Genomic DNA, 8687 nt, shown 5'->3' on the forward strand with positions numbered 1-8687 from the left:
TGAGGTTCAAAACTAATCCCGTAGGTAAATGTAGAGGTAGCGTGCCGACGGCGATCACATCGACCTTGGAACCATTCCCGACGCGCATCGTCACCTCGTCCTTCGCCATTCTCCGTTTATTCCGCAGCTCCTGCTGTGAGTTACAAATGTGAGCAACCGCACCGGTATCAAATACCCAGGAGCTACTATGAGTACTGGTAAGGTACACATCAATTACATGTATATCACATATACCTTTCGTTTTGCCGGTCTTCTTGTCCGCTAAGTATTTGGGGCAGTTCCGCTTCCAGTGACCACTTTCCTTGCAATAAAAGCACTCAGTCTCGGGCTTGGGTCCATTCTTTGGCTTCTTCCCGGCAGCTTGCTTGTTGGGCGCGGCAACTCCCTTGCCGTCCTTCTTGAAGTTCTTTTTACCCTTGCCCTTCTTGAACTTAGTGGTTTTATCGACCATCAACACTTGATGTTCCTTCTTGACTTCTACCTCTGCTGATTTCAGCATAGCAAATACTTCAGGAATGGTCTTTTCCATCCCCTGCATATTGAAGTTCATCACAAAGCTCTTGTAGCTCGGTGGAAGCGACTGAAGGATTCTTTCAATGACCGCATCATCCGGGAGATTAACTCCCAGCTGAGTCAAGCGGTTATGTAACCCAGACATAGTGAGTATGTGCTCACTGACAGAACTATTTTCCTCCATCTTACAGCTGAAGAATTTGTCGGAGACTTCATATCTCTCGACCCGGGCATGAGCTTGAAAAACCATTTTCAGCTCTTCAAACATCTCATATGCTCCATGTCTCTCAAAACGCTTTTGGAGCCCCGGCTCTAAGCTGTAAAGCATGCCGCACTAAACGAGGGAGTGGTCATCGGTACGTGCCTGCCAAGCGGTCATAACGTCTTGTTCTGCAGGGAGAACAGGTGCATCACCTAGCGGTGCTTGTAGGACATAATCTTTCTTGGCAGCTATGAGGATGATCCTCAGGTTCCGGACCCAGTCCGTGTAGTTGCTGCCATCGTCTTTCAGCTTGGTTTTCTCTAGGAACGCGTTGAAGTTGAGGACTACGTTGGCCATTTGATCTACAAGACATATTGCAAATATTTTAGACTAAGTTCATGATAATTAAGTTCATCTAATCAAATTATAATGAACTCCCACTTAGATAGACATCCCTCTTCTAGTCATCTAAGTATAACATGATCCGAGTTGGCTAGGCCGTGTCCGATCATCACGTGAGACGGACTAGTCAACGTCGGTGAACATCTTCATGTTGATCGTATCTTCTATACGACTCATGCTCGACCTTTCGGTCTTCTGTGTTCCGAGGCCATGTCTATGCACATGCTAGGCTCGTCAAGTCAACCTAAGTGTATTGCGTGTGTAAATCTGTCTTACACCCGTTGTATGTGAACGTAAGGATCTATCACACCCGATCATCACTTGGTGCTTCGAAACGACGAACTTTAGCAACGGTGCACAGTTAGGGAGAACACTTTCTTGAAATTATTATGAGGGATCATCTTATTTACTACCGTCGTTCTAAGCAAACAAGATGCAAAACATGATAAACATCACATGCAATCAAATAATAATAGTGACATGATATGGCCAATATCACATAGCTCCTTTGATCTCCATTTTGGGGCTCCATGATCATCTTGTCACCGTCATACTCATCGATATGTAAGTTGTGATTCCTATTACAATAGCATGAACATCTCATACATCACATATAGATCATTCATCATTCATCACAACTTTGGCCATATCATATCACAAAGCACTTGCTGCAAAAACAAGTTAGATCGTCCTCTAATTGTTGTTGCAAGTTTTACGTGGCTGAAGTAGGGTTCTAGCAAGAACGTTTTCTTACCTACGTGAAAGCCACAACGTGATTTGTCAACTTCTATTTACCCTTCACAAGGACCCTTTTCATCGAATCCGCTCCAACTAAATTAGGAGAGACAGACACCCGCCAGCCACCTTATGCAACTTGTGCATGTTAGTCGGTGGAACCGGTCTCACGTAAGCGTACGTGTAAGGTTGGTCCGGGCCGCTTCATCCCACAATACCGTTGAAGCAAGATAAGACTAGTAGCGGCAAGAAAGTTGACAGCATCTACGCCCACAACAAATTGTGTTCTACTCGCGCAAGAAGAACTACGCATAGACCTAGCTCATGATGCCACTATTGAGGAACGTTGCAGAAAACAAAAATTTTCCTACGGTTTCACCAAGATCCATCTATGAGTTCATCTAGCAACGAGTGATCGGATGCATCTACATACCTTTGTAGATCGCGAGCGGAAGCGTTCAAAGAACGGGGATGAGGTAATCGAACACGACGTGATCCAAATCACCGGAGATCCTAGCACCGAACGGACGGCACCTCCGCGTTCAACACACGTACGGAACAGCCACGTCTCCTTCTTCTTGATCCATCAAGGGGGAAGGATAGGTTGAGGGAGATGGCACCAGCAGCAGCACGACGGCGTGGTGATGATGGAGCTGCAGTACTCCGTCAGGGCTTCGCCAAGCGCTATGGAGGAGGAGGTGTTGGAGAGGGAGAAGGAGGCAACCAAAGGCATGTTCTGAAAGCCCTCCTTCCCCCACTATATATAGGAGGGCCAAGGGGGGGGCGCCGGCCCTAGGAGATCCAATCTCCTAGGGGGTGCGGCCAAGGGGGAGGAATCCCTCCTCCCCAAGGCACCTAGGAGGTGCCTTCCCCTCCTAGGACTCTTCCTCCTTGAAACCCTAGGCGCATGGGCCTCTTGGGGCTGGTGCCCTTGGCCCATGTAGGCCAAGGCGCACCCCCTACAGCCCATGTGGCCCCCCGGGACAGGTGGCCCCACCCGGTGGGCCCCCGGGACCCTTCCGGTGGTCCCGGTACAATACCGATAACCCCGAAACTTGTCCCGATGGCCGAAATAGTACTTCCTATATATAATTCTTTACCTCCGGACCATTCCGGAACTCCTCGTGACGTCCGGGATCTCATCCGGGACTCCGAACAACATTCGGGTTACTGCATATACATATCCCTACAACCCTAGCGTCACCGAACCTTAAGTGTGTAGACCCTACGGGTTCGGGAGACATGTAGACATGACCGAGATCGCTCTCCGGTCAATAACCAACAGCGGGATCTGGATACCCATGTTGGCTCCCACATGCTCCTCGATGATCTCATCGGATGAACCACGATGTCGAGGATTCAAACAACCCCGTATACAATTCCCTTTGTCAATCGGTATGTTACTTGCTCGAGATCCGATCGTCGGTATCCCAATACCTCGTTTAATCTCGTTACCAGCAAGTCACTTTACTCGTACCGTAATGCATGATCCCGTGATCAAACACTTGGTCACTTTGAGCTCATTATGATGATGCATTACTGAGTGGGCCCAGTGATACCTCTCCGTCACACGGAGTGACAAATCCCCGTCTTGATCCATGTCAACCCAACAGACACTTCCGGAGATACCCGTAGTATACCTTTATAGTCACCCAGTTACGTTGTGACGTTTGGCACACCCAAAGCACTCCTACAGTATCCGGGAGTTACACGATCTCATGGTCTAAGGAAAAGATACTTGACATTGGAAAACTCTAGCAAACGAATGCTATGTTTAGGATTGGGTCTTGTCCATCACATCATTCTCCTAATGATGTGATCCCATTATCAATGACATCCAATGTCCATAGTCAGGAAACCATGACTATCTGTTGATCAACGAGCTAGTCAACTAGAGGCTTACTAGGGACATGTTGGTGTCTATTATTCACACGTGTATTACGATTTCCGGATAATACAGTTATAGCATGAATAAAGACAATTATCATGAACAAAGAAATATAATAATAATACTTTTATTATTGCCTCTAGGGCATATTTCCAACACTTGAAGCAGCCGATGCAAAAACTTTCTGCCATCGGGACCAATCGGAATAGACTGGTCATCTCTTGGTGTCTCAACAAATTTCAATCGTCCTTTATCAATGGCCGATTAAACTATTTGACGAAACATGTGGCAGTCATCCAAATTATGCTTGGACGAATCATGCAACTTATAATACATTCATCCTTGGATAAATGGCTTGACATGGTGATCAAGAATTCTAATGTAATTATTTTTCAACAACAAATCAAAGATTTGATCACACATGTTTGAATCGAAGGTATACCTTTTGTTTTCTAGCCGATCTTGTTGTGAGAACGGCTTTGGAGTTAAGCAAAAAAATGGTTCAGATTTGGCATCTTCCCATTCGGCTATGAATTCTCTTTCGCATACTTTTTCCGATGTCCTTAAATAAGACACTATACTAGCATCGGTTTTCCCAAAAGATTTTAACCTTGGCTTTAAATTTCTGAAATCAAAGTAGTTAAAATATACGCGTCTCAATTGAGACCATGCGTAAGCCAAGCATGAAGCAAGCAAAGCTACCCAATTAGATATGAACTTTAAATAAAGCAATGGGAAAAGGTTTGGCTGCAGTAATAAGTCACTATCGGTCTCTTTGAATGGTACAATATATTGGCCGATATGCTTAGTAACAATTTTATTGCTAACAAGTAAATTGCCCTTCTTCATTGGTCTTTGAAAATTACTTATTAGAATTTTTCTAATAGATGCATCAACAATAAAGTTGTGACCAAATCTGGAAATAGATAAATTACTTGCTAGACATACCTCTTCAAATATGTTGGGAGAGCATGATGATTTCATATGATGAATAATATTGTGCTTTGCTTCTGGATGACTTCCCAACACCATGTCACAATTTTCTTCTTGATTTCGTGCATCATAAATTTGAAGATATTCGTCAACCGAACTTTGTTCGGCTACTTGCTCTTGTCCTTGAAGCTTGTCAATTTCTATGGCACGAAACTCATAGGGCAGGAAGTAGGTTCCATTAACTTCAGAAAAATCAAGTATGGTTGTCTTGCTATACTTCCCATGCCCTTTCTCAACAATGTTTGCCTCTTTGGATTTGATGGATTCAAAATCTTTACTACTTGATTCGGCTTTTTCAACCGAAGCATTTTTAGTTTCTGAATCATCATTCTTTTCACCGGTTATATCAATTGGCAACACTTCTTTTATTTGAGCTAATTCCCTATCAATTCTCTCTTGGCGAAGTACTTGCACCCTATCACGCAAAGCTTTAACTCCCCTCTCAATTTCAGCCCGCTCTAGATTAGTTTGCCCCCCAATGCTTTTAGAATCTTTCGGCAATGAAGTGTTAGTGTTGCTGAAATTTTGTAATTGTGTAGGGGGTGTATAATATGCTGCGGTCCTAGGTGGAGGTGTATGCATTGCTGTATAACCATATGTTTTTTTGCCAATTCTATCAATGCATGTAGTTTCATCTTCTTGCAAAACTCTAGTCTTTATTGCAGCATAATCAGGAAACAACCCCTTTTCATATTGTTCAAGGCAAATAGCACTAATCTTCTTATTTTGGGCTAAAAATTTTAATGCAACCAGAGCCACCTCATCTCCTGCAATATTAGGCATATATGCTCCTATAGAATCTCCATTCACTCGGCCATGAACATGAAGGTGCGGAGCCAAATTATGGACATCAACAATTGCGTATGGTGCCAAAAAATTAGTAGCATTAGGTGTAGCATATGATGTTTGAGGGTAATTGGCCAAATAACTAGTAGTAACATGGCCAATTCCCCTATCCACCGGCACGTTTGGATTAACGTACTGCAAGTTATTTGCCGATGAATAAAAACTTGAAACACTTTGTTGCATACCGTTGGAAGTTCCTACATAGGGTGTCTCAACTTGATTAACTGAACTCATCATGTTATTCATCGGCATATAAATTTGTGGGGTTGCCTGTAACACCCCGGATATGATTTACCCAATATGTACTCCAACTCTTGCCGTTTCCGGCGTTAACTTATTTTATTCCCTCGGGTTCGGCTTTTTGTCTCCGTGTGTTGTTGTTGTCATTCATCTCATATCATTTCATCATGTGCATTGCATTTGCATACGTGTTCATCTCATGCATTCGAGCATTTTCCCCATTGTCCGTTTTGCATTCTGGTGCTTCGTTCTCCTCCGGTGGTCATTTCTATCTTTCTTTCGTGTGTGGGGATTAAACATTTCCGGATTGGACCGAGACTTGCCAAGCGGCCTTGGTTTACCACCGGTAGACCGCCTGTCAAGTTTCGTACCATTTGGACTTCGTTTGATACTCCAACGGTTAACCGAGGGACCGAAAAGGCCTCGTGTGTGTTGCAGCCCAACACCCCTCCAATTTGGCCTAAAACCCACCAAAACCCACTCCATCATCTAGCGCGTTCGATCACGATCGCCTGGCCGAAAACCGCACCTCATTTGGACTCTCCTAGCTCCTCCTATGCCTATTTAAAGACCACTCCCCGAAATTTCTGGGCAAACCCTAGATCTCTCTCTCCTCACGCGCCGGACACTTCCTCCCGCGCCGACGGACATGTCCGGCTAGCCCCGCCGCCGCCACGTGTCGCCCGCCTGTTGGCCGCGCAGCCGCCCCACTTCCCCGTCCGCCACCGGCCCGGGAGGACCAGGAGGGGCCCCCGAGGCCCATACGCCGCGCCCCGCCGCCCGGCTGTCAACCGCCGCCGCCCGACGCGTCTTCCCCGCGCCCGGCCGCCACTCCGCCGCCCGGCGCCGTCTCCAGCAACCTCGATCACCGCCGCCTCAAGCCCGCGGCGCCGCACCTCCCTCCGGCGGTCGCCGCGCCGCCGCACGTCCCCGCGGCCGGATCCGCCTCCTCCGGCCACCGCCTCGCCTTCCTCGCGCCGGCAAGCTCCGACAACTCCGGCGAACCCCGACATTTCCGGCGATCTCCTCGATCCGCGCGCCGGATCCAGATCTAAGAATCGGGGTTGACTTTTTTGTCCCAAACCCTAATAATTTGCGTTTTTCATCATGCTATAACTCCGCATCCGTAGCTCCGTTTTGGCATATAGCATATCAAAATGTTCGTCTCAGAGAGTACATCATTTCATTCCATTGCATCATTTTCATTTGAGTTCATCTTGATGCCCGAAATGCTGTTAGAAGAGTGCTACTTGAGATAATTGTCAGATCTGCTGCTCCATTTAGATATTTGTCATTTTTGCCATGATTATTGTGTGCATGTTATGCCCATGATCTCTACATGTGATTTTTTACATTTTTGCCATCTATCCAGAGGTGCAACCCATGTATTTTTGTGATGTGTGTGGTGACTAGCACAAGCTTGCAAAGTAGTGCACTTTTTAATGCTGATTTCAGGGACTTAGCATTTCCACTAAGCCCTTGGTCTGTTTATCTCATGATGCCATATGTTCATGTTGTTGTCTAGTGATCCGTGCCTCTTTTGAGGATGATCAGTAAGGATGATTTGTTAATCTTGTAGTGCTCTATCCATACATGTCTTTGTTTGCAATTATGGAGCACCCTAGCTTGAGTCAATCGAGCTCTACTTTTACTATTTTGTGAATCTGGGCAGATTGTCTACTTGTTAGCGATTTTTCTGAGGATGTTGTAGTTGATCCGTGCATGCTATGTTATTGTTCTTGCCATGTATAACTTGTATTTTGTGTATTCTTGATGGGTGTATGCTTAGATTGTCATGACATGCTCTGTAGTGAGTGCATCGAGCTCGTAAACATGCCTACTTGATATCTGTTTTCAGCATGCTCCAGTTTTCACTAAGTCTGAGAACTGATTATGTTTTGCCATGTTCACATGCTTGCAAATGTATTTTCTGATCCCTTTTGGCTCAAGGTCACTAAGGTACTTTTGTTAAGCTCTTTGAGTAGCTCCATGCCATGCTATACTTTGCCATGTTCAGGTCCTGTAGCATATAGTTTTGTTGCTCCAAAGAGTGCTATCTGATCTGAAATTCCAGACAAGTGTTAATTTCACCAAGTCTGAAATCTGTTTACCAAATGCATTTTTGCCATGCTTGTTTGAACCTGTTAATGGATGAATTGGCCGTAGCTCAGTGCTAGACTTTTGTTAAGCATCATGAATGTGTTCTGCCATGTATTTTGATGCCATGTTTGGGTGCTGTAGCATGTTCATCTCGTTTCATTTAGTTGACTACTTGCTGTAAATCGCAGATCGTGGCCATATTTGAATTGCTTGTCATTTCCAAACCGTAACTCCGATTCCGGCGTTCTTTATATAGTTTTCAAGCGATTTCATCTCATCTTTTCAGTGGCACACTTGGATTTCCAAGTTGAGTCCAGGTTCATTCATCTCTTGACAAATCTTGCATATGCATCCCGCATCGCATCCCGCATAGCATACCATCCTTGCATCATTTTGTTTGAGCCTTGCACGTGGTTGATTGTGTCCTTGTTGCTTGTTTGTCTTGTTTGTATAGAGCCGGGAGACGAGTTCGCTAACAAGGAGCCCGTTGAGTTTGGTTTCGAGGATCCAGTCAACTCTGACAACTGTGCAGGCAAGATGATCATACCCTTGAAATCACTACTATCTTTGTTTTGCTAGATGCTCGCTCTTTTGCTATGCCATGCTACGATGCCTACCACTTGCTTTCAAGCCTCCCAAATTGCCATGTCAAACCTCTAACCCACCATGTCCTAGCAAACCGTTGATTGGCTATGTTACCGCTTTGCTCAGCCCCTCTTATAGCATTGCTAGTTGCAGGTGAAGATTGGAGGCCGTTCCTTGTTGGAA

The sequence above is a fragment of the Triticum urartu genome, chromosome 6A, assembly GCF_056163025.1.
Source record: "Triticum urartu cultivar PI428250 chromosome 6A, HENAU_Tu73, whole genome shotgun sequence".
NCBI classification, from domain to species: Eukaryota; Viridiplantae; Streptophyta; class Magnoliopsida; order Poales; family Poaceae; genus Triticum; species Triticum urartu.